At 41.3% G+C, this 22,896-nt stretch overlaps 1 long non-coding RNA gene across 2 annotated transcripts; it reads right to left on the bottom strand.

Annotated features, from left to right (window-relative positions):
• Positions 1-6: 6 nt before the first annotated feature.
• On the bottom strand, positions 7-10,986 carry LOC121672629. 2 transcript variants are annotated; one of them, XR_006018910.1, is made up of 3 exons: positions 10,907-10,986; positions 1,655-1,831; positions 7-903 (listed from the first exon to the last, which is right to left on the bottom strand). It is a non-coding gene; the product is annotated as an uncharacterized LOC121672629 (long non-coding RNA). The 2 variants fall into 2 exon arrangements; XR_006018909.1 differs by lacking the exon at positions 10,907-10,986 and adding an exon at positions 3,145-3,343.
• Positions 10,987-22,896: the final 11,910 nt, after the last annotated feature.

Raw genomic sequence — 22,896 nt, forward strand, 5'->3', positions numbered from 1 at the left:
ACCTACTGCCCTCAGCCCTCAGTGACGCCATCAGGCCCCAGAGCCACTCAGGCCTTCGAACAGCAGAACCAGCTCTTTTTATGTCCCTGAAACAAGTTTTTTAAAGTTCTTTTTGTCCAAAAATAGGCATTTTATGTTCCTGATCATCCTGGAGTCTGAAGAAGGCAACAATATGTGTGGGCCTCCCATATACCAGCATTGCTCACTGTGTTTGGACTGACATTTTCAGTGTTCTTTTTTTTCTTAAAACAAAAATCCTAATTGAAAGCCCCACAGAGAAGCTGTAAAGTTAAATTTATGACAAAGGTAGCTGCTTCTGCGGGTCGGTTTTCAAATCCATGGCTTGAAATGTGACTGACAGACTGACACACCCTGACAGGAAAAGAGCTCCTTTGGAAGGACTTCTAAAAATCAGTGATTTTATAATTGATCTGAGCTTCAGGAAATGGGAAGACAAAGATGCTTTGCTGGTTTTCCACACATTTACAGGCCATGTTTCTGAAAATTAGTTTGTCATGAAAATTTCTCCTAAGGGCAGCATTTAGGGATAAGTTTAAGTCCCACAGAGATTTCAGCAATACTGAAGGCTGAGTACAGATTTAAATGCTGCTGAAAGGGTTGGTTTTTCTGACAGGCTTTCAAAATCCACTGTTCAGGGAATATGCATTTCAAAACGGGTTCACACCCCTAGGCTGTCCCAATGTCGCCAGCAATAATAAAGTGCGGGTATGCAGGCATTTCCAAACCACAAATTTCCTGAATTTTTTCTTAGCTGAAGTTTGCTCATGTCTTTTTGTCTGAAATCTTCTTTCCAATACTCATTTTAACTGAAGTTAGTAGATTAGCATATTTTATCAACTACTGGAGCTCTACCTTTGACTGCAATTAGGTTTGGATCAGGTCCTGAAAAAAAAAGGACAGGCTATTTCAATAACTTAATTTTTTCGTGTCTTAAAAGTAATACGTAACAGTGATTTAAATGTATATTCAACCACCTTTTTATATTATTATTCTAAACAGAAAACCTGTTTTTCTTTGTTTTCAAGAGAAATCACTAAGTGTGAAGAATTTGCTTAAAGAAATCAAAATTGCCCTTAAAAACAATGTCCTTGTATCTGGGGATTATTTTATTGTCTTTTTTTTTTCCCTTCGGCATTTCTTTCAACACTGACTGAAAACCCACCTCTACTTTCAAAACTTTTATTTTCAAAAGTTTCCCCATTTAATCAACACGTATGTTTTCTCCAAAGCCTTTCAGAAAACTCTGTAACAACTGGAACTTGAATTCAAAATGAAATACAAAAGCTATGCAGGAAAGGGGAGAACAGGTGGGGAAGAAAATAAGCCCTGACAAAATGCAAGTTCTTTCAGCTGCTGCTTTAACACAACAAACAAGGCGTTACTTTTCCCAGTGCCCAAAGGAATGTTTCAGGACTGCTGCAGCCTCAAGCACACCCTGCTGCTGCTGGAGAACTGTTTTTAAATCCTGGTGCATTGTTGGAGGGTCGTAGCAGTACCACAGCCATGCTGAATGTGTTCAACAAACGTGACTGTTCCAGAGGCAGCAAGGTGCATAGTGCACTCTATTTTTGATAGTTTAACAGAGGGGAAAAGCCACAAGGAACGGCAGCAACAAAAGGTGACATCACTGTACCCGTGTTACCAGGAGTATGCTTGAGCCCGTGGATCACTGAGAATGGTGATCACCTTGGCCTTGGGGGCAAGAGGATGTGCTCATTTGGGAGCTTTCCCAGAGCAGAAATAACTGGCCCTTTTCTCAAAGATGAAATGCCTTGCTGCATCGACTGGAATGGCAAAAAATTCCAGGGACCTGGACAAGTGTGAAAGAGAAATATGGATTAAAAAGCAGAGCTATTCTAATCCCCAAACTATTAACTATAAATATTTTATTTATTATATGTAGGCTATATCTCCAGGATGTATTTATATGCCTGTAAATGATGAACGTAACTGAAATTAGGTGTAAGGATGTAAAACCACCAGGGCTGTGTTTATAGATAAAGCTTCAGTCAAATACAAGTTACTGGTGGTGTGACTATTTTATAGCACAGTAAGGTGAAAAGTAGATATCCAGGTTTCCACTCCAGTGCTAGGCTTCCTCCCAGAAGAGCCCAAAGTAATCAATTTATTTATCAGAGAAAAAAATACCTGAAATTTTACTATTTCCTTCATATTGATTCCTGCTCACTGATGAGCCTTACAGGGCCTGATTTACACCACATTCAGTTAATATTATCAATTCATTTATGGCCTACACCCAGAGCAGCTCATGACTTCCCATATGGACAGTGACAGAAGCAGTGATAAAGTGAGATATTTATGAAGCTCCGGTACTAATTATTGGAGACTTGGCTGGCTCAAAGCTGCCTTTTATCTGCAGGGTAGTGCAAAAAGACAAGTCTAATCAGTGAAGCTTCAAAACTCAAGTTAGGGGTTCCAATCACAATCTAAGTCTGCTTTTCCCAGACCAAAAAAAAAGGGGGGAAAAAAGAAATATAGGTACATGAAGGCCTGCTGTTCCTAAGTAAGAAGGATCTTTGGATGCTGCAATGGTTTGCTTTGTTTACTTAGGAATTCCTCCTTCCTGCTTGACTTCTGACAAGAAACTGCTGTTGAGGCGCTTCCTTTGATTGGAATTCTCAAGCTAATCCCAGCTCCATTTTGTCTTATGTTTGTCATGAAATAAACACTACTGATATCTGAAACAGAGCCACAGACAGCTGTGCTAATTATACTAAACCAGCACCTTTATTTAATCACCCTTTTTATCATTATTAGCTAAACAGTAAATTGAGTATTTACACAACATATTAAAAAAATGCAGATTACACATATCTCAAAAAAATCTGTACCTGTCTGGAAACTATTGCAACCTATGAAGTGTGCAGCTGATAAAAAATGCAGTTAAGGTAGCCTGATGGTCTGAATGGACCATCTATGTCAAAATTCTGCTCCTAATTAACATGGATAAAATCTTAAGTTTCTAATTTGTATCTTTATCTCATTTACAGGAGTGGAATATTTTAATCTTGGAAGTACTGAACTGGGTGTTGAATATCATACATTATCTAAGAGAGGCTTTATCACAACATAAGTTTTAGAGTAAATTTGGCTTATTCTTACCAAAACATGCACACTACTGAAGAAATTCCTTGTCCAGTAATCCAAAAAAGGCTGATAACTTTGTATCTCCATGTCTTTGGCACACCTTGTGTAAAAAGAGGGTAAGAATGCTTCCCAGGGACATTTCTGTTGTCACCTAATCAGACACACGAGGCACGTTTCCAGAAGGGTTTCCTTGATGTGATAATAATAAGGGAAATCAGGGGTTATAATGCATTGCATCTCACTATTGTTCTTTTTATTGCGTCCCATTTAATGGCTTTATTTCTCTTCACACTGTTATCTTAGTGCTTCACTAAGATACAGTATGAACTCTGGATTTAATGAATAATTTAATTAATATTCCCTTTGCCTTTTCACCGGATTGTTAAGAGAAATATAAATACAAGATCTAGGAGTTGATCTTGAGATACCAGAACGAGGCCACTTCCTGAGCAAAGCATTCCTCATTGCCTTTTGTTTTATTCTTTTGCTCATTTAATTATTTGCACTCCCTTTTGTGCATTTCAACCTCCCGTAAAATTACTGTACACTTAGGATGTTTTCTCCAGAATAAATTAACATTGCCAAAATCCAAGTGGGGATAAATTAAGTACGCCCTCGAACTGCTAATATCAGCTATTTCCTGATTTTTGAGGCACTGACTGTTGATATGGGTTTAATTGAATCCATTTGGATAATATGTATATTCTTGTACATAGACACACTTTTCTCAATTACCTTAATATGTGTTATACCAACTATGACTATGTCTGCAGGGAATATATATTACTAAAGTTGTTATTTAATAATTAATCAGATATTAATCACAGTTTTTTGTGTTTCCAGCCAGCTCAGGCATTAATGTTTTTTCAATATTTACCAAGAAATTACATTTTTATGTAGAAATTATTTTTTTTTCCAGTAGAAAAAGGTGTTGAAAGTGTATACAGACACAAGGCCTTTATTTCACACCATTCTACTCAGTAATTCTCTCTTCTTCTTTATTTTTGCATTGCATAAAATCTGTTGGTTTGGATGAGCACTTTCAAGAATATATATATGTATGTGTGTATATATATATATATATATCTGGCTTAGAACATACAACTTTCATCCTCAAAATCTATCTATGTTTTCATTTCAGAGTAGAATTCACATTTGCTATTTTAAATGGCAGCTTCTATTTTTAGGCATCCAATTTGCTTTAAATCACTTTAACCCCCCTACCTTAGAAGTGGGGTTTTTTCCCCTGTTCTTCCTCTCTTCACCATAAGTTTTAGAATTTCTTGGCTTTCACCAGACCCAGCTTGTCTAGACAGCTACAGTAAATGCTGGCTTGGTTATCCTGGTGCTGTGCCTCACTGAAAATAGGCATACTTAGTGAACTGGAATGGGAGGAGATCAATAAAACACCTCTCTGTGTTGGTAGCTAAGTACCCATATCCTGTGCTTGTGTGCTGCACAAAAAGCAGCACTGTAAAAGCTGGAAATAACCTTCCAATTGTCTCAAACAGACATTAATCACTTGTTTAATATTATCATTTGTACTTGATGTAAGACCAGCCAAGACCCAGCGCACAGCCAAGAAACAGAGAAAGATGGATGCACATTATAAATATTAGCTAACACATTTTTAGGCTATAAACTCACTTTGTATCCCTCTCTTCCTGAAGGATTTATTCTCCAACTTAATAACTGTATGCATCCTGTCCCATAATGGTTCTCCTTTCAGACAGCTACTTTCTCACCTCATGATATCTCTTCCCAAGCTTCTTCCTGTAGGACACCAAGCTGAATCTCATCCAGAACAATGCTATGTGCCCATAATGGCAACAGTATTTCACACTATTTTTGAAAGTCCACTGAAACAGCTAATTAATCTCTTTTTTTTTTTCCTGAAAATTTCAGGGGCATACAAAATTATGTGGTGAAATAGGGATCACAGTGAAAACCACGGTGAAAACAGGTATTGTGTCTGGAGCTGACCTTTTTGGTAAATAAATTACAAGGAAACAATCATGCTTCCAAGGCTGGTGGCATTACACTGCTGTTCCCATATGCCCCTGCAGAGTCAGCTTTTTGCACAGTAGGAACGAGAAGGAACAAGAATACCTAAGATTTTTTTTTATCCTTTTCAACCTGAGTTTTCATTTTGCTTTGCCCCTTTCTGCTTACTTCTTTGTTTCTTCATTTGCAATTCTCACATTTTAGCTTGTATCTGAATTCTCCAAAGGCCTTCCATAGGACACGAAGGAAGTCAAGCCTAAATTCTCCTTCTCTAAATAACAGAAAGCTCTTGATGATTTCTGTTCCCAAACCTTAGCACCATTGGAGAACAATTTTATTCGTAAACAATAGAACCTTTTCTTCCTAAATACATGGGATCGACCAAAACTGTTACTTTGTTTACATTTTACCTTCATTGCTTCTCAGTACAACATAAAATAAATTTTCCTGAATCTTGTAATCAGAGAATTTAATACATCTGCATTAAAAATTTATAAAGGAGTACATTCATTCACGAGTTTCACATGGTCTTCTTCTGTCTCCCTTGATCTTCTGATACACGAGAAGTATACAAGTATGAACTCCAGAAACTGAGAAACAGCTGTCCCTTTACACGTAACAAATGCTATCTAATGCTTCTCAGGTTCCTAAATGAGAAACTTGGTTTGGAGTTTCTCAGTAAGATGAAATACACGTCTCTGTCACGTCCAGACTTCAAGCAGGCAGGAGATTTTCTCATTTGGACTTATCACATTTGGAAGCGTATGCTCTGCTGAAAATGGATGAGGTTTAAGATCCCAAGCCAGTTCTAGTTTGAAGGTCACTGCCCACATTTATCACCTCTTAAAGGCCTTCCCAGAATCCATAAAAGAAAGGCTTTTCTAGATGCTTCCTGAGAGGAACCCAGTAAATTAAAACTTGGTACAAGTCAGCAGCTTCCCAGATGGCTTATCATCATATTTAAATCATTGCAGCAAGCCTCTCTTTTCCCTCGGAAGGCAAAACAGTGGAATGGAACAGGATGAAGAATCTAAGTATATGTTGAAATTTTTTGGGTGTGTGTGTTGAGATTTTACTAAGAAACAAACATTTAACTTGACTCATAATTGGGGAACTTGCTGAAGTGTGCTATTAATCATCTTCTCCTGCTAAGCCTGCTTTCCTGAAGCACGGCCTGAGGACAAACCACAAACCCCTTAGACAAAACACTGGGAGTGCAAAAGAACTGCTCCAAATGAATCATTCAAATAAATATCCAGCTTGAGAGCTAAATTTGAAAGTTCACTTATATCCTGTAAATATATGCATTTTCAGATATAACAGAGGTGTCTTTTCAAACAAGACGTGTGTGCATAAAGGAGTAACTGCAGAGCACAGCGCACTAATACACTCTATGAAGTCAAAGCTAACAAGTTATAAAGAGACTGAAACTTCTTATTCTCTATCCCACAAGCCTGAAGGAATAAGATGCATTCAGTTTACTTTATTAAGAAAGGATATTAAACCAATCAATCCAGGAACTAGCACGTCTGTGAATCAAAAATAAGCATTGCTTCTGCATGTTGCAACACTCTAGATGTCCTTTAAATTAACTTCTAAATCACAGAAGTACCCTATCTTGAATCTGGTCTCCAGAGCACAGCTGTATGAAACATTCGAGGCAGCTTTTAAGTAAAACTTGCACATAAGGAAGAACAAATGGTATCCAACTGTATTTTGACACAAGCCACTTTCTCTGCATCAGGTTTGCTCTGAAGAATCACAGTGGAGCACAAAAGGATGCATCACAAACTCCCAGCACACTGACTGACTGGAAACTACATTTTGAAAGACTGGCCACTATATCCACTAAACTTTTCTTACTCCTACCTGGACTTCTTTAATTTCCTGCGGTTTTCTTTTAGAAGAATGATAGTCTTCAGAGAGAACAGACTACAAAGGTATGTGAAAGGAGCAGGGCTACAATAAATCCCGAGGAGAAATTTCCTGTGGAAGAGCACTAAGCAGTAGGACATGAAAGACGGGCAGCTTCTCAGATGCTGCACAAACCTGGAATTTTTTAGACCAGACAAAACACCCACAAAAATGGATTAGATGAGAAGTAATAAAGGCAGAGATAATACAGATGCAAAAACATGGCTATTAAGCCTCTTTTGCTCTGAATCACTGGCAAAGAAGAACTTGTTTGTGGTATTCTGGTTTTGACTTCTCTTGAGACACTTCCCATTCGTTAATTCAGAAATCTCACAGCTGTCACCAGGAGGGACAAGTGTGCCTCTCCATGTGACACAGAGACACCTTGCCACCCAGACAAGCTGTGCTGAGGGTCTCAGCACCTGCTTTGCCTTCCGTGGAAGCTGGGCCTCTGCTGGAGCTCACCGAGCTGTGCTTCTGTGGGTATCCTGTTACAGCCATCCTGGGCAGGAGGATTAAACAGAGCTTCAGCAGGGCTCCCCCAACATGTAAGTCACCAAAAGGAACAATCTTCCCGAGGGGATGTATGGCTGGGACACAGCACCCCTCGTGCTCCAGGCACTTGAGCAAGGCGGTGCAATTATGCTCTGTCCCACTCTCAAAGCTCATCTAAGCCTCGTGCTACTGCAGCAAAGCAGACTTGAGCCTATTGATTACATACCTATTTATGTTATGAAGGTACTTTACTATACAAAGTCTTTTTAAAAAAGAAATCCTACTTCTCTATGGAAAAAAAAAATCTGTTTAATATGTTTTAATCTAAGTAAAATGGCCAGTTTGAGAAAAAGTAAGTGATATGTCTAATAAAATCATAAAATGCAATTTTAAGCTACAGGGAGCTGAGTAAAACGTGGCATAGGAGCCTTCATTTTTTATTATAGTTCATTAATCTTGTTAATGACTTATTGAATATCATTGTAAAAATTGATCCCAGTGGCTACATTGTTGTCTGCTTTAGCAACCTCTTCCAACAGCTGCGTTGAACTGAAGGAGCATTTCTTTAATCCATTCCGTGCAGCTTTGCAGGGAACACTGCAGCAGATGTGCTTTATGGCTGGGCATGATTTAAAAGCTTTCACATTGTTCTGAACTGTGCAGGAACATCTATTTTTCCCTTTTTACATGGATAAGAGGAGTGTATGTACACTCAGAGTAAGTTACCTATGAATGCAAACCATCAGCTTTGCTTTCTCTGGTTTGCTGTCCTGAGTTAGGCTGAAATTCTATTTTTAATGGAGAATATTTCAATAAATCTTACATGTAACAAGACAATTTCCATCCCAAGCTTAAGAAGTATAAGCACACACCCTATTTGAAGAAGGGATTCCAGCAAGACAGACCCAATAAATCTGATTTTAAATGAAGCAGAAAAAGCTGACCAAGGACTACTGCCTGGTAATGCTTTTGTTGCCCAACTTGTCATACATGCATTTGTTCCTTTTCAATACATTTACTGAATAGCAAAAGTGAACACACCCCTTCATTTATAATTCCTTGTTTAAATGAAACTTTGACATATTTAGGGATAACCTGGATACAGCTAAACACAAATGAAAGGTCATAGTACATATTAAAATTAATTACTTCAAGCCTTCTTTCTAAGTGAAGAAGCAGCAGTTGACAGTATCATTAAATACTACCAATACTATCTTTTATCAACTCACAGTTTTAGGACAAACAAAAAGGAGAACAATTTTTCCCTAAAAAGGGACAGAATTTTTAATAAAGACAAAACCAAACTACTTCAGATAATATATCACTACAGGAAATACACTATTAACTGTATCATAATGGATTTAATTCCAGTAATGACTAGATTAGTAGCACTGTTGCTTTATATTAAAAAAAAGAGATGTATTTATTAAAATTGGAATCTATATTCTATGAAATGTGATTCTTTTATTAAGCAAGGCATTAGTCTTTTTAGCTTTGTCATACCAACTATGAAGTAGCCTTTTATGCAAAGTCTTTGGATTTTTCTAAATCCTCCAAGCTGATTCCCATTCCCTCAGTGGGTCAAAGTCTTCTCTGAATTAGTGGACTTTACCCTGACATGTTGCAGAAAATGAAGCAAGAAATCACCTCCATCTAATTTCTCTCCCACTTTTCTCATTCATACTCTCATTCATCGTGTTCCATGGGCACCCAAGATTTAAATTACAATAGATGGCAATTAATAATTGAAACATCCAGTCACATTTAATAAGAAATTAACTTCTGTTTTATCTCAGAGTTTTCTGCCTCGCTGCTGCAGTTCTGTAGGACATGTTCCCAATGCTCTTTTTGCTTATGGAGTCAAGAATCCTGACAAAATGTTGAAGTCAGTGATACGGCTGCTAGAGCAGTTCCCTGGAAAGTATGCCATGCCAACTGATTTGCAGATGATCCAACCAGCAGAAATAAATACACTAATTCATTTTAGATCTATAGGAATGAGTCAAATGTTTGCCAGAGTAGCCTAAGCAGATACGATGGAAACAAGCAAAAGCTGCACACCTGTTGCAATTGTTTGCCAGGGAGGATTCACATTTCACTAAAATACCACATTTTATGTTCTTGAGATTAATCCTTTTACTCTTTGGCTGGAACCCCGATGCTGCTCCCATTTAGTGGACAGCACATTTAATCATATTTTATATGGCTCATAAAGCAGATGAAGTCTCTCCTATGTATGTCACCAAGTCCTGTGTTGCCACAGCTCCCTGTACTAGAGATGGAAGGTGCTTTGGAGGAAGAGCATTTTCCAAGCGGCCAAAAGGTTCAGTCTGCGGCGCGTGGCAAACCTTGCTCTCCTCCGGCTTCCTGGCAGGAATGATCCCAGTGCTGTAAGAGGGGAGCTCGTTTGGTTTACATTGTTGCACTGTGCAAACCCTCTGCACAAGTTACTGGTTTAATCTCTGGTGTTTCAGGTGGCAGGATCAGTCTCCTCAGAGAAAATGGGAATGGTTGCAGCGCTGCCACTTTCATTTCTCGCTTGCACAAGCCAGGCTGTCCCTAGGGTTTAGCAGCACTGTCACTCAGGGGACCATGCACTTTGTTTTCCAGATCCTTCTCTGCTGAACATGGAAAGCACACTACTTATTTACAAAATGAAGAAGCTCTGAGAAGTTTAGAAATGTTCTTACATGTATTTTCTTTCCTTTACAATTAGCTTTGCTTCTAGCTGGATATCTTTTTACTGAAAGTAGATGACCTCTTACCTCTTCGTGCCCTTCCACTTTAAATTCTGTATTATCTTCCAAATTTGTACATGGTTCCACCTGTGTTTCTGCCATGTCCAGCAGATCTCATCACCTCACCCAACAGTCCTCAAGGAATTGCAAGCTCCCCTTTCACACCACGTTGAACTAATGCCACTAAGCATTCCTCATTTTCAAAAGACCAAAAGCTCCTAAAAATATTTTGCTACTATTGAAAAGCAAGTTTCTGGCATTTCACATTTCTTACAGATTAAGGAAAACCACTGTAGCTCCACTGAGCTAATGGGATCTACTCACATCTAACTCGATGACACAGTGGGCACTCGTTTTTGTATTAATCTCCCACTGTACTATTCTTTGTGCAATTCCCCCAGGGACAGTGGAGATGAAGAGGATGCTGACAGTCCTAACTAAATTCTAGCCAGAAAGTGCAGGAAATGGACTGCTTTTACACTGGGGCTACAGATCACCTTCCACTTAGTGCAGGAAGCTGTGACACGTCGGACTTCTCTGTGCTAACCTTCACCTCAGAGGAGCAATTCAGCTCTGCCTTACTGTCAAAGTGTGTAAAAAATGCTCATCTGTCCCAAGGGACTCACCCGGATCTCTGCAGAAACCACTGCCAAAGCAGGTGAGATATGGAACTGTCACAGCTCTGCTGGTGCCCCTGAGTCACTGCAGAGACAGAAATATTTGCACAGCTTTAACAACACAACGAGGGAAAAAAGGGGGCGGGGGGAAGACACAAATGGAAGATCTAAAAGCCCACCTAGAAAAGACACCAATACCTTTCATATAATGGTAGTTGCAGCAAATTAGTTTATAACCAAAGGGAAAAGCAGCATAAACCCTTCACACATGTACAACAAGACATTCAAACCCTTTGAATCATCAAAAAGTAAGGAACACTTGCTCAGAGCTCTGGTCCTGAGCCAAGAGCATGTTTGTTTGTATCAGTAACAAAACAGAAGTTATTAATTGGGGCTGCTCATGATGGTAACTGAGTTCATTTCTGTCCATATGTCAGGAGCAGAATTTGATTTTCCATGTCTGCCAGAGCCTTTTCTACTTCACTTATCCTACATCGGGCTGTGGGCGCAGAGTTATCAAAACAGAAAAGGGAACAGAGATGGAGAATAAATTGATTAGGGCAGACCTACAAGAGATTGTCACAGGAAGAACCAACTGGGAGAGGACAGGGATATTTCAAGAGGTGAACTCCACAGAAGAATGCAAATTTAAATGAATGTTTACTTTCCACAGTGTTTTGTGTCTTCAGGCAATTACTAGCAACACTCAGCAACCTTCCAAAAGAAGCAGACATTTAAGGAAGGAAAATACCAGCTAGAGCTCCTGTGGGTTACAGAGAGTAGCAGGCAATCTCAACCTCTGTGTGACAAGGGCCTAACTCATTATTTGCTGGGCTGGCAAGGAAATTCCAGCCTTCTTTCCCTGCATGTTTTAGTCCAACAGGCCAGGGACGAGAGAGATTTTTATTCCCTCTCTTCAGAAATGGCAGGCATGGCTGCCTGTCCTCAGCTGGATTAACTGCAGTTCTTGTGTATTTCTCAGACAGAGGGAATGGACACCAGCCTGGCTTTGGCCAGTGCTCTGCCCCCACCCCCTCTGCTGAAGAAAGCTCATTCCTGGACCTGTTCTAGCAAGAATCTCCAGTCTGGTTCCTTCATCAGGAACTTCAGAGCAACACACTAAGCTAAACTGCTACCAGTCTCCCAGAATCCTCATGTTCCCATCTTCACTAAAGATTAATCTAGAATTAATTCAATACTTTTCACAGCCATGCAAAAGAAGCATATTTTTCTTAATAAACGTGATTTAATAAAGAAATTAAAAAATAAGTCTTTGAATTACAACTTAGGTAGGATTTTCAATTAAAAAATAGCTATAAAAATAAAGACAAGGTTTGCCCCACTGCATTACAGTATCTCAAACCATTCTGATCCATAAATGTTTTAATCAAGATTCATCTACCAGACCTTTTTTCCACTGGATGATTCCATCATTGATTTGATACATGAAGCAATTTACATTAATAACCACAATATTACACCAATTATTTCTTTTATAATGAAAGCAGAAAAAATATCAAAACCTTGCCAGAAAACTGATATTGAAGGGTTTCTAAAGCCTCACATTTAAATAGCTTTAAAATAATTTAACTGTACATATTTGGTAATGCAAATCTAATGGTTTCAGAGGACTTCTCACATTGTGTAAGGTAAGCCAGTATTTAGGAAGTCTAATCATAAAACATCCTTTCCCCCCCTGCATGATTAGGAATTGTGAGGATACTTCTCTTAGCTGGTAGGGAAAGAAATAAAAGAAGAAAAGAACATAAGCCACCACTTTCTTCTGCTTAATTTTGATGTCATAGCACTGTACAGCTTCCTGGACCACGTTCGGGGCTCCATTAAAATCTAATTCCTGTGAGCAAGTAAACCAAGGAAAAGTACACTGCAAAAACAGGGATCCAGCAGTGAAAACTTGCAAGGTAAAGGGAACAGCTAAAGCCCAAGACGAAAAAAAAAAAGTAAAAGAGAATGAACTAATTAACATTCTAAGGATTAATTTAGCCACAGAACATCTACTTTCACATGTCCCTCTGATGAGATCCAACATGAGTGCTTGTGTTGGTTGGCTTTGAAGTTGTATTTTATTATCTAAGAGGCTCTGTGCACAGATTTTGATAGGGATTATGGATATCTTAGTGCCAGAGGGACCCCTGGGCCCCTTCTAACTTCTCTTAGTTCCTTTATTTCCACGTGGCTTGTATCCATACGGCATTCTCTATTCCTTGTTGAAAAGTTCTCCACTGGGCACAGTTACAGTTCATATTCTATTTTAAAACATTTAATGTTCCATCCCTCATCTGCTTTCTCCACAAAACAGGACATTGTAATTCTTTTTTCCTGTACATTCTGCTACGCAGCCAGCTAGTTACCTAAAAATGAGACCAAGCTCTTACCCATTTCTTTAATTCCTCTACATTTGCTATTCCCCTAATTTAATAGCTTGTTTTCTAAGAGCATCTTCCAAATCGTGTCCATACAGGCCCAAATAAGATCCCAGGGTTCTAACAATACAGAAACCACCTGCAGCACTGTAAGAAATACTTTTTAATCTGGAAAGTGTCTGAGTCCCCTTCTTGCCCTCCTGATTATAAATACAAAATAGAAACTATTTCAAAACTCAGGAGAATGTTCCTGGTGGATCTCTCTGTGGACAGTTTTCTGTTGAAGAATGCCCACGCAGAAATTTTTTAACACAGAAGATCTGAGAAATTCACACTGACCATGGTAATTAAAAAATTCAGACTCAGTGATCAGCAAAGATAATTCATGCACACACAGAGCTGTCCTTGTAAATTAAGAATCAGGCAAATTGGTGGCTCTCAGCAGTGGTGGCACTGATGGTTTTTAACTGCACCCATTATACATGGAACAGATTTCTCAGGCTTTCAGCACTGGCCTACCTGGACCCCTTTATGAATACAAAGTTATTTTCATTAATGAACTAAACTAATCCCACCACAGTTAATAAGTAGCTTGTTTTCCTACCTGCAGGTAACACAAACCTGCAGGTCATTAACTCCTTTCCCACTAGATAGTGTCATTAACACATGCAATAATGATGTTTTCCATTACTCTGTGTTACTTCACTGAGCATCAGAACTAAAAGATAAAGCATTGAATTGACAGCAAAGTCATTTCAGCTCACCGACCCCCAGCTAAACATTTATCAGTCTCTAACTTGGTCATCATATCAAAATAATTTCCCTCAAAAAACCCTCTCAACTTGTTGACTGCTGAACAAACTGAACCAGGAAATAGCTTCTTGTATTTTAAAGGAATAATTGATTCGGTGGCTCTGTGGTTGCTGGTCAATACAACAGTAATTGGAATCATCATGACTAATGCACAGATCATTTTACAGGCCTTTCTTATTTGCATGAACATCTCCTCAGCTCACCTCTGGTGTGCTAGGCCAGGATGTTTCCCCCACTCTTGGGGGAACTGGTTGTTAAGCTACACATGCACTTCTTATTAGGCAGAGCAAACAATCCTATGTATGCTTTAGCTTATTAAAAGCATAATTTAGCTTGCTATTAAGGTACTATTTTGAGTGTGTCTGTCTGATTACATGGGCCCTCATAGTGAAAACAAAAATCTCTTTTTTCATCTTGTGTGTATTATCAGTCTTGACTGCCATTTTTATATCAAAAAAGAAGGATTTTCAAAATATTTTCCACCTTCTTCTTATTGCCCTTTTGGAAGTGCCAGCTTGGACCTCTGGCATCTCACTGCTCACTTTCGGAAAACCTGGAAAAACTGGCCAGTGTACTCTGTCCTTGTCAGAAAGAGACATTATCCCACCTCCTGCATAAATCATGTGTTCCTCCTCTATCTTCTGAAACTCTCATATTTATTAGCAGACAAATACTCTGTTCCTCAAGACTTTAATGCATTCCCTTGCCCTCAACTTGTACCTGCAAAGCAATTGTGATTCCAGTTGGGTCACTGTTAAATATGCTATTAATTACTTCAGGAAGACATTATACCATACTCAGAACAGACTGTAAACATTTTATGTCATTAGGTAATGCACTGAGGCTGTTTTTAATGCCAGAACAGCTCTATTTATATACTGTGTTGCATAATTAGCTACTAATGAGGCTCTAACTTCCACTGCTGTAAGGCCTAGATATCTGTTCCTCTTTCAATGAATTCATTTTTGCTGTCTCATTAACACACTAAAAAACCTGCAAATTGTATTTTAATTAAAAGCTAAACTACCTCTGTCTGGAGACACTAATGAACAGACACACTCCAAGGGAAACACAAGAACTTTGTCAGTCAAGAGGACAAATACCTTGCCAGAAGAGTAGCACAAAAAGATAACACAGCTCACTCTCTTATTTTCAAGGGCAGGCTCTCTCTACTTTCTCCCTTTTTTTTTCTCCTTAATTTTCTCCTTTTGTATCTTCAGCAAGGTTGCCTGCCCTCAGACTGACAAACTGCAAGCTAGACCCTAAGAAACAGCAAGACTGTCTCAGAATCATGAGGTGTGTGTGTATTTTGAGTCTTCCTGATGCTTGCTACTCCTGTCAAGTCTTCTGTGTCACGTTTTCTCTATAGCTGCAAGGGCTAAAAACACACCAGCATAAACTCATCTAACTACGTGACTTCACAACCATTGCAATAACATCATGAGCACTGACCACAGTGCTTCATTTCCTGACTTCTGCAGGCACTTCAAGCAATTAATCAAGCAACATTCTCAAATCCATCAAGTCATCAGGTTTGAATATACTGGGCAAGGAACAGCATCCCACTAATCTTATCAACACACACATACAAAGGCAATTGATTGTACAGCGTTCCAGTGGCAGAAACAGAGACTCAGGTTATTTTAAAAGACCTCAAGGCAACATAAAAATAAAATGGAAAATGACACTCAGAACTAATGTTCCAAACTGTATTAAAGCACTGTGAAAACATCCATCTGCAAGCAAATAACCCAGGAGCAGGAGAGAATAACTAACAATTAGCATCGGAGGTAAGGAAGCAGCACTTTTGAAACAATACAGGCAGTTCTAGAAACATTCAGGAAAAAGTTCCCATAAGCTCCTGCAATTAGTGACAGAAAAGGGACTGTATTATTCTCACTGGAAATTGCTGACAGAAGCTGTATCAGAGAAAGAGCAGAGGAAAGACCATCATGGAAAGATTTCTGGATTAACTTCTGCTTCCCTTGCAAACACGGGACTCGGAACTTGCCGTTCTGCCTCACTTCTTAGGATAACTGGAAGCTACCCTAGTAAATGACACCAGACCCCTGTACACAGCCAGGAGTTCTGCTTCTTGGTCTTAAATTCAGGTACTTCATTCCCATCTCCTTCATGTGAAGAGTTCCTTAATCTCTTATGAAGGGTTTTCCTAATATTAAACTAAGTGGTGGATATTAGGAAAGCTTAGCAGTCTATTCTCCCTGAAGATGAAAATCCAAAGTAAGCCAACTTAATTAAGAATTAATTCCCTTTAAATCACAGCCCAAATTTCTCTCGCTGATCAATTATTTGTGGCATGAGATGATTTACAGGACACAAGGGCAGATTAATTTAGGTGACAAAAGTGATTTCAACTCTCATCAGAGATATTCCATCCTGTTTTTTAAAAAATTCACCTTTTTAAGATAAGTTTTGGCCTGCTTACAAGTCTCTGTGTTTTGACTTTGATATTTCTTCACACAGAGCCCCAATGCCATTTTCATTCTATTACAACCCCTTCTCTCTTCCTAATTGAAGGGATAATTCTGAAAACTGTGCTTTAAAAGACTGTATCGCCTCCTTGGAATCTCTGAAAGTCTTCCGAGGCTGCAGGAAAAGTACTGGCTCCTTTTGAACACTTCACACCAGGGCTCTGAATATCAATAAAGTTCCAATGAATTAACACTGTTATTGCCCTTCAGTGGAATAACTCAACTGAAATGCTGGGGTTTTCTTCTGGCGAATGAAAGATTCTATCTATCTAAGCAGCTGAATACACAAAGATGGCTCCACAATTGCATGAGAACATTTTAACTTCTGTGTAGATACAAAAAATGCTGCTAGCAAGAATTTTCTTGCTATTTTCTAAGTCCGTGAGAGACTTTTCTCTCTCAGAAGAGGTAGCAGAGTTATGTAAACAACCAACCACCTGCAACCTTGAAAAGTCTTGTTTATGGTACAGCAGAAAAATATTTTGACAATGGATGTTTTAGGATTTTAGCCAATCACCCCAAGGGGTGGATGATCCTTTGTCCAATTAGACTATGAAGAAAAAAGTCTATAAAAGAGTTTGTAAAATAATTAAATCAATCAATCTTGCTGCACAATTCCTGCCTGCTGGATCTTCTCCCCTCCTCCTCCCCATGGCTGTGGGACATGGTGATATACCCTAGGGCTGCGGTAATATTTGGTGCTGCCCGACGTGATCTGCACTCTCTGACGTGTCCTGCACGCTGCGAGCCAAGCCGAATTCCTGTAGAGGTACGCTGTTCCCCTTCCCCCCGGGACCGGGAGGTCCGACAGGACTGAGAAATGGCGAACAGCGGCTCACAAACAGACGCTGTGGTAATAGCCTGGAAAGGTGTGTTCAGCATCATGCACACCTCCATTCCTGAAAACTCAGTTCGGGAATTATTAGATTGGGCTACCTTAAAAGGGATTTCCATGGACAGAGATACTGCCCTGGACTTTGCCTTATGGCAGGAACTTGGCTGTGCTGTCTGGCACGAACTCCCGTCTGGAGGCCCAGCAGCGTTAGAATTATACCAGACCAGGCGTTTGTTATTTATGCTGCTGACCGACCTTGACTGCGGCAGCAGAGCTGGCTCACCTATTTCGGTGGTGAGTGACAGAGGAATATCTGAGGGGGACCCCGCTGTCCGGGCTCCACAGGCAGAGCCTGTGCCGGCTCACCCTGCACACTCGCAGGACTCTGCGGCCCCCAGGGACCCCGCGCCAGCAGAGGCGGGGGGGTCGGGGCAGCAGGAGGGCGCACAGCCTGCCTTGCTGCTCGGCTCAGCAGTGGCCACGGCTTATCCAGGGCCGCAAATTAGCGGCTTAGCAAATGGGACCCCCAGAGCGGCTCCTAGCCTGTTTGCCTACGTACCAGCGGAGCAAAAGCCGCCCAGATGTCTGTTCTTAGCCAGCGTAGCACCAGGCGTGACTGCACCAAGACTGCCTGGGTGTGGTCTGCTGCCCTCCTTGGCGCTGGACTGTTCTGCACTGCTGCAGAACCGAGCCATCGACCTTTTAATACAGCATCTGCCTTTGCTGACAGAGTTACCGAACATATCCCGGCAGCTGGGAGAACTGCTCGGCTTGCAAAAGCAGCTGCTGCAGATGCCAGATGCACCGGGCCTGTGCCTACCATGGGAGACGCAGCTCCGAAGCAGGAAGCGGCACAGCCAGCGGCAAACCTGGAAGTAGCGCTGCTGCAGGAAAACCCAGAAGTGGCCGTGGCTGCAGAGCGGCGGCTGGGGGCAGCAGTGCCGAGCACGGCTGGGGAGCAAGGGCCAGCGGTGGCCAGCGGGTGCTGAACACTGCCGTGGAGTAAGAGACAAGCTCAGCGCCAGGAGCGGCTGTAGCCCCGGAGATGGCTGCAGCAGCTCCAGTACCAGTTCGGTTGGGACCGGCCGAGACAGCATCCCGTAAAGAGGCTGCTGTTCAAACTGCAGCACAGCCAGCTGCAGTCTGTGCTGTCTGTTCTGCCTCTAGCCAACCTAGCCAAAGTGCCCCTCTCCGTCCATTTCTGTTCCCTCCCAGCACCTCAGAGTTGCCTTTGCCTGATGACTCATCATCGGAAAGTGAGGCAGATGAGGTTCTGGCCCCAGGTCGTCAGGCGGCTGTAGCTGCGTGGCGAAGGAAAAGGCTGCGCCGGTCTCGCCCCTGGACCTTTGAGGACTGCACGGTAACAGTGCATCCAACCCACTACAGGCGCTTCTTAGAGTCAGTTAAAATACGAGCATTGGAGGAGGGTGACTGGAGGTTATTGGAAACCTTTGGAATGCCAAATAGATTTGAGGATTCTGGAGGTAATTGGGAAGCTGCTACACTCCATCCACAGGCTGTGCCCAAAGTTCAGGATGGTAGTGACTCCCCAAAAGGGGAAATCCAAGCTTTCCCAGTGTATAAGGCTCTCCCAAATTCAGGCGAGCATGATAAGCATGAGGTGATTGCTTGGAAGGTTGCACAGGATCTGCAATCCAAGGTGGCACAATATAGGCTAGGTTCTGCTCAGGTTACGCAGATAATAAGGGTGATAAATACAGATTTGCTTGCCCCATTTGATATCAGACACTTAGGTCAAATTCTATTTCAACCTGTACAATTTACAGTTTTTGAGAAAACCTGGAGAAAGCTGGCTGCCAAGGCTGCATTAGCAAATATGCAGCTCCCTGCTGCTGATCCTAGACGGACAGCAGGAGTGGATGCTTTGATGGGGACTGGTCCCTTCTCTGATCCCAGTCTACAGGGTACCTTGTCCTCTAGCGTCCTGCAGCAAGCTCAACAGGTCGGCATGGCTGCCTTGTTGAAAACCATAGAGCTGTCTGCGCCCAGAAAGCGATATACTGAAATAGTTCAAGGGAAATCAGAGTCATTCCTCTCCTTTGTAGAGAAAGTCGCTGCTTCTCTCGAGAAGCAGCTTTAGGATGACGGGTTAAGACAGTTGTTGTTAAGGCAGTTAGTGAGAGATAATGCAAACGAGGAGTGCAGAAAAATCATAGATGCCTTACCAGGGGATCCTGAGGTAACAGACATGGTCGAAGCCTGCGCTAAGGTGGGATCTGGGAACCAGAGAAGGTCTGCTTTGGCTGCGTTCCTGCAGCCTGTTCGCACATCTGGTCATGAACCAAAGCAACCCAAACAGGCGAAAAAACAGAAGCGGCCTAAGCCGAGCCAAAAAGAGAACACACCGATCCCCCAGTGCAAGAGGTGTGGCAGGCCAGGGCATTGCTCGGGCTACTGTAGATCCCAGACTCATGCCAATGGTCAGCCTTTGTCGGGAAACTTCTGCCGGGGTGCAAGGAGGGGGAATTGCTCTCCGATGCAGTCGCTCCCCCAGAGAGTGGCACAGGCACAGGCCTACCCAGCCACCCTAGAGACGGCACCCAGGGATCAGACGGCACCCACGGATCAGACGGGTTTGACGTCCACACCGCAGCCGCAGTCGTCTTAGACTCTAGCGGCATTTATAAGGTTCCCTTGGATGCATATGGACCCTTAGCCCAGGGATCCAGTGCGATGCTGGTGGGAAAACCTGACGCTGGCCATCAAGGAATCTTAGTGCACTCAGGAGTTATTGATGCTGACTTTAAAGGCCAGATTTGCGCTATGGTCTCCACGCAAAAACCCCCCGTAACTATTCCTGAAAAGACCTGCCTTGCTAAATTAGTGCCTTTTAAGTCTTGTGTCCCCAGGATAGAACAACAAACTCACAAAGATAACGGCGGTGGATCTACAGGACTTCCGCAGGCCTTCTGGACTGCAGACATCTCTGACCAAAGGCCACAGATGACATGTACCCTGATCCTGCCAAACGCCCGTCCGCCCCGGACTCAGCTTCGAGGTTTGATTGATACAGGTGCTGATGTAACTATCATCTCCTTCTCTGCATGGCCTCCCTCATGGCCTTTAGCCCCGGTGGGATCGGCCATCGCAGGATTAGGAGGAACCACACAGAGCTATTGAAGTGAACGGCCTGTGGTGGTGAAGGATTCAGAGGGGCACACAGCTACAATTAGGCCTTATGTTACCGCTACTTCCCTTAACCTTTGGGGACGGGACGTGTTGGCACCTTGGGGTGTACGGATTGGGACAAATTTTTAGCAGGGTCACTGTGCGTAAGGGCGCACAGTATCCTACACTGCCTTTGCGGTGGTTGATTAACACACCAATCCGAGTCAGACTCTGCTGAGTTAGTTGAATTAAGGGCTGTTATCATGGCTTTTCAATGATTCTCACAGGAACCTTTGAATTTGGTTACTGAAGCCAACTAGCAAAAGCTTTGTATACAATTAATCACCTTACAGTACCACAAAATTCAAATAATCCTGTTATTCTGAATCATTTTCTCTCATTGCAGTCTGCAGGTGAGACACAACTGCCCGGGCAGAAGTCTGGGTACAGAATTTACTCACTAACCAGTGGGAAGGCCCTCATGAGCTTATTGTTTGGGGTCGTGGGTATGCTTGCGTTTCCACAGATACTGGGGTACGGTGGCTACCTTAAAAATGTGTTCACCCTGACCTATGGCACCAGAGGCAGAACAGGCAACCTCCAAATGATGGCCAGAACGCCAACCATCCAAATGGTGACCAGAATGTAGATCATCAGCCTAATGACTCTTCTGATGATGACCAGGATGTCAACCATCAGGCGGATGGTCCTTCCACCAGCAGAGACTGAATTTTAAATTTCTTGTTATGGAGTCAGATAGTTAAAGCCTTAAGGAGATATTTAGAATTAATAACTGATGTAGATTTCTATTTAGGATTAATAATAGAGTTGTTATCAAACAAAAAGGGGTAATTGTAGATACAAAAATGCTGCTAGTGAGGATTTTCTTGCTATTTTCTAAGTCCGTGAGAGACTTTTCTCTCTCAGAAGAGGTAGAAGAGTTGTGTAAACAACCAACCACCTGCAACCTTGAAAAGTCTTGTTTATGGTACAGCAGAAAAATATTTTGACAATGGATGTTTTAGGATTTTAGCCAATCACCCCAAGGGGTGGATGATCCTTTGTCCAATTAGACTATGAAGAAAAAAGTCTATAAAAGAGTTTGTAAAATAATTAAATCAATCAATCTTGCTGCACAATTCCTGCCTGCTGGATCTTCTCCCCTCCTCCTCCCTATGGCTGCGGGACATGGTGATATACCCTAGGGCCTAGGGCCTGTGGTAATATTTCCAGATACTACTTTTTAAATCTCTTTATTTGAGCTTCTGGATCCTACAGTCAGAGGTAGTAGCAGCAGTTTACTTAGTATTTTACTAATTCATTTACTAATTACTAATTAATTAGTATTTTACTAATACCTTCCTTTTTTTAAGAATTAAGTCTTTATGACAAAAAGCAAATAATAAAAACAAAACCTTTTTTCTCACAATCAACTACGAAGGCTGAGCAAATAGAATTAGAGCAGCAAGTACTCTTTAGGAAAAAAACTTTAAAAAGTATTTTAATGTATTCCAGATATCAGTAGAATAGGATATGAGACAGAGAGTAGTCTTCAGCCCAGACTTATGGAGAAGAAAGAGCCATTTAAGAGGATCTATGGCTTTACTCTTCGAATATTCTCTTGAATTATGTACCATATTGCACAAATCTGATCTATTACAAAAGCAACAAAACTGCTTTAGGAAGCATTTCCCTCTCTCTTGTTGATGAGGATTATCTGTTTATAAATTACAGGATGAGTAGCTGACACATTTTATCAAGGGCTTCTCGTAAATCCCAAGGAATCTGGTTCAATATACTACCGGACGATGATCTTTAAACGCTCAGGAGAGTTTTCATTTCAAACATATGTGTGTTTTAATGAGTCACAGAAACAATGATGCAAGCAGGATACACTGTGTGTGAGGAAGAGCAGTTCGAAGAGCAACAGCTGCATGAAAGCATGGTTAGAAAAACTAGAAAACATTTGAAATATGGAATAAAATTGGCAATATAAGCTAGGGCTCTGCATCCATATTTAGGTCATCAGTAAGTCTATCCAATGTCGATAAAGGAATACAAATTGTTCTGAAATTAGCTGCAATGCAGCAGTTGAACCACAGTTTTCCACTCTGTGCTCCAGAGACTCTTTGATGTCCATGGATTGCTCTGCGAGTCCATGAAAGGCTTTGCTTATAAAAACAGGCATTATTTGTCAAGAGACCTGAACTGGCTACACAGAACTCTTCAAGGAAACCGACAGTAGGTGGTTGGGATATCCCACCGTCTCCTGTACAGCACTGAACACTGGAATAGCAAATTGCATGGAAAGAACCATTATCAGCAACTACTTTAACAAAGAAGGAT

The sequence above is a fragment of the Corvus kubaryi genome, unplaced genomic scaffold (assembly GCF_017639235.1).
Source record: "Corvus kubaryi isolate FWS band 111438036 unplaced genomic scaffold, C.kubaryi_AGA036_p1.0 63462, whole genome shotgun sequence".
Classification (NCBI taxonomy): domain Eukaryota; kingdom Metazoa; phylum Chordata; class Aves; order Passeriformes; family Corvidae; genus Corvus; species Corvus kubaryi.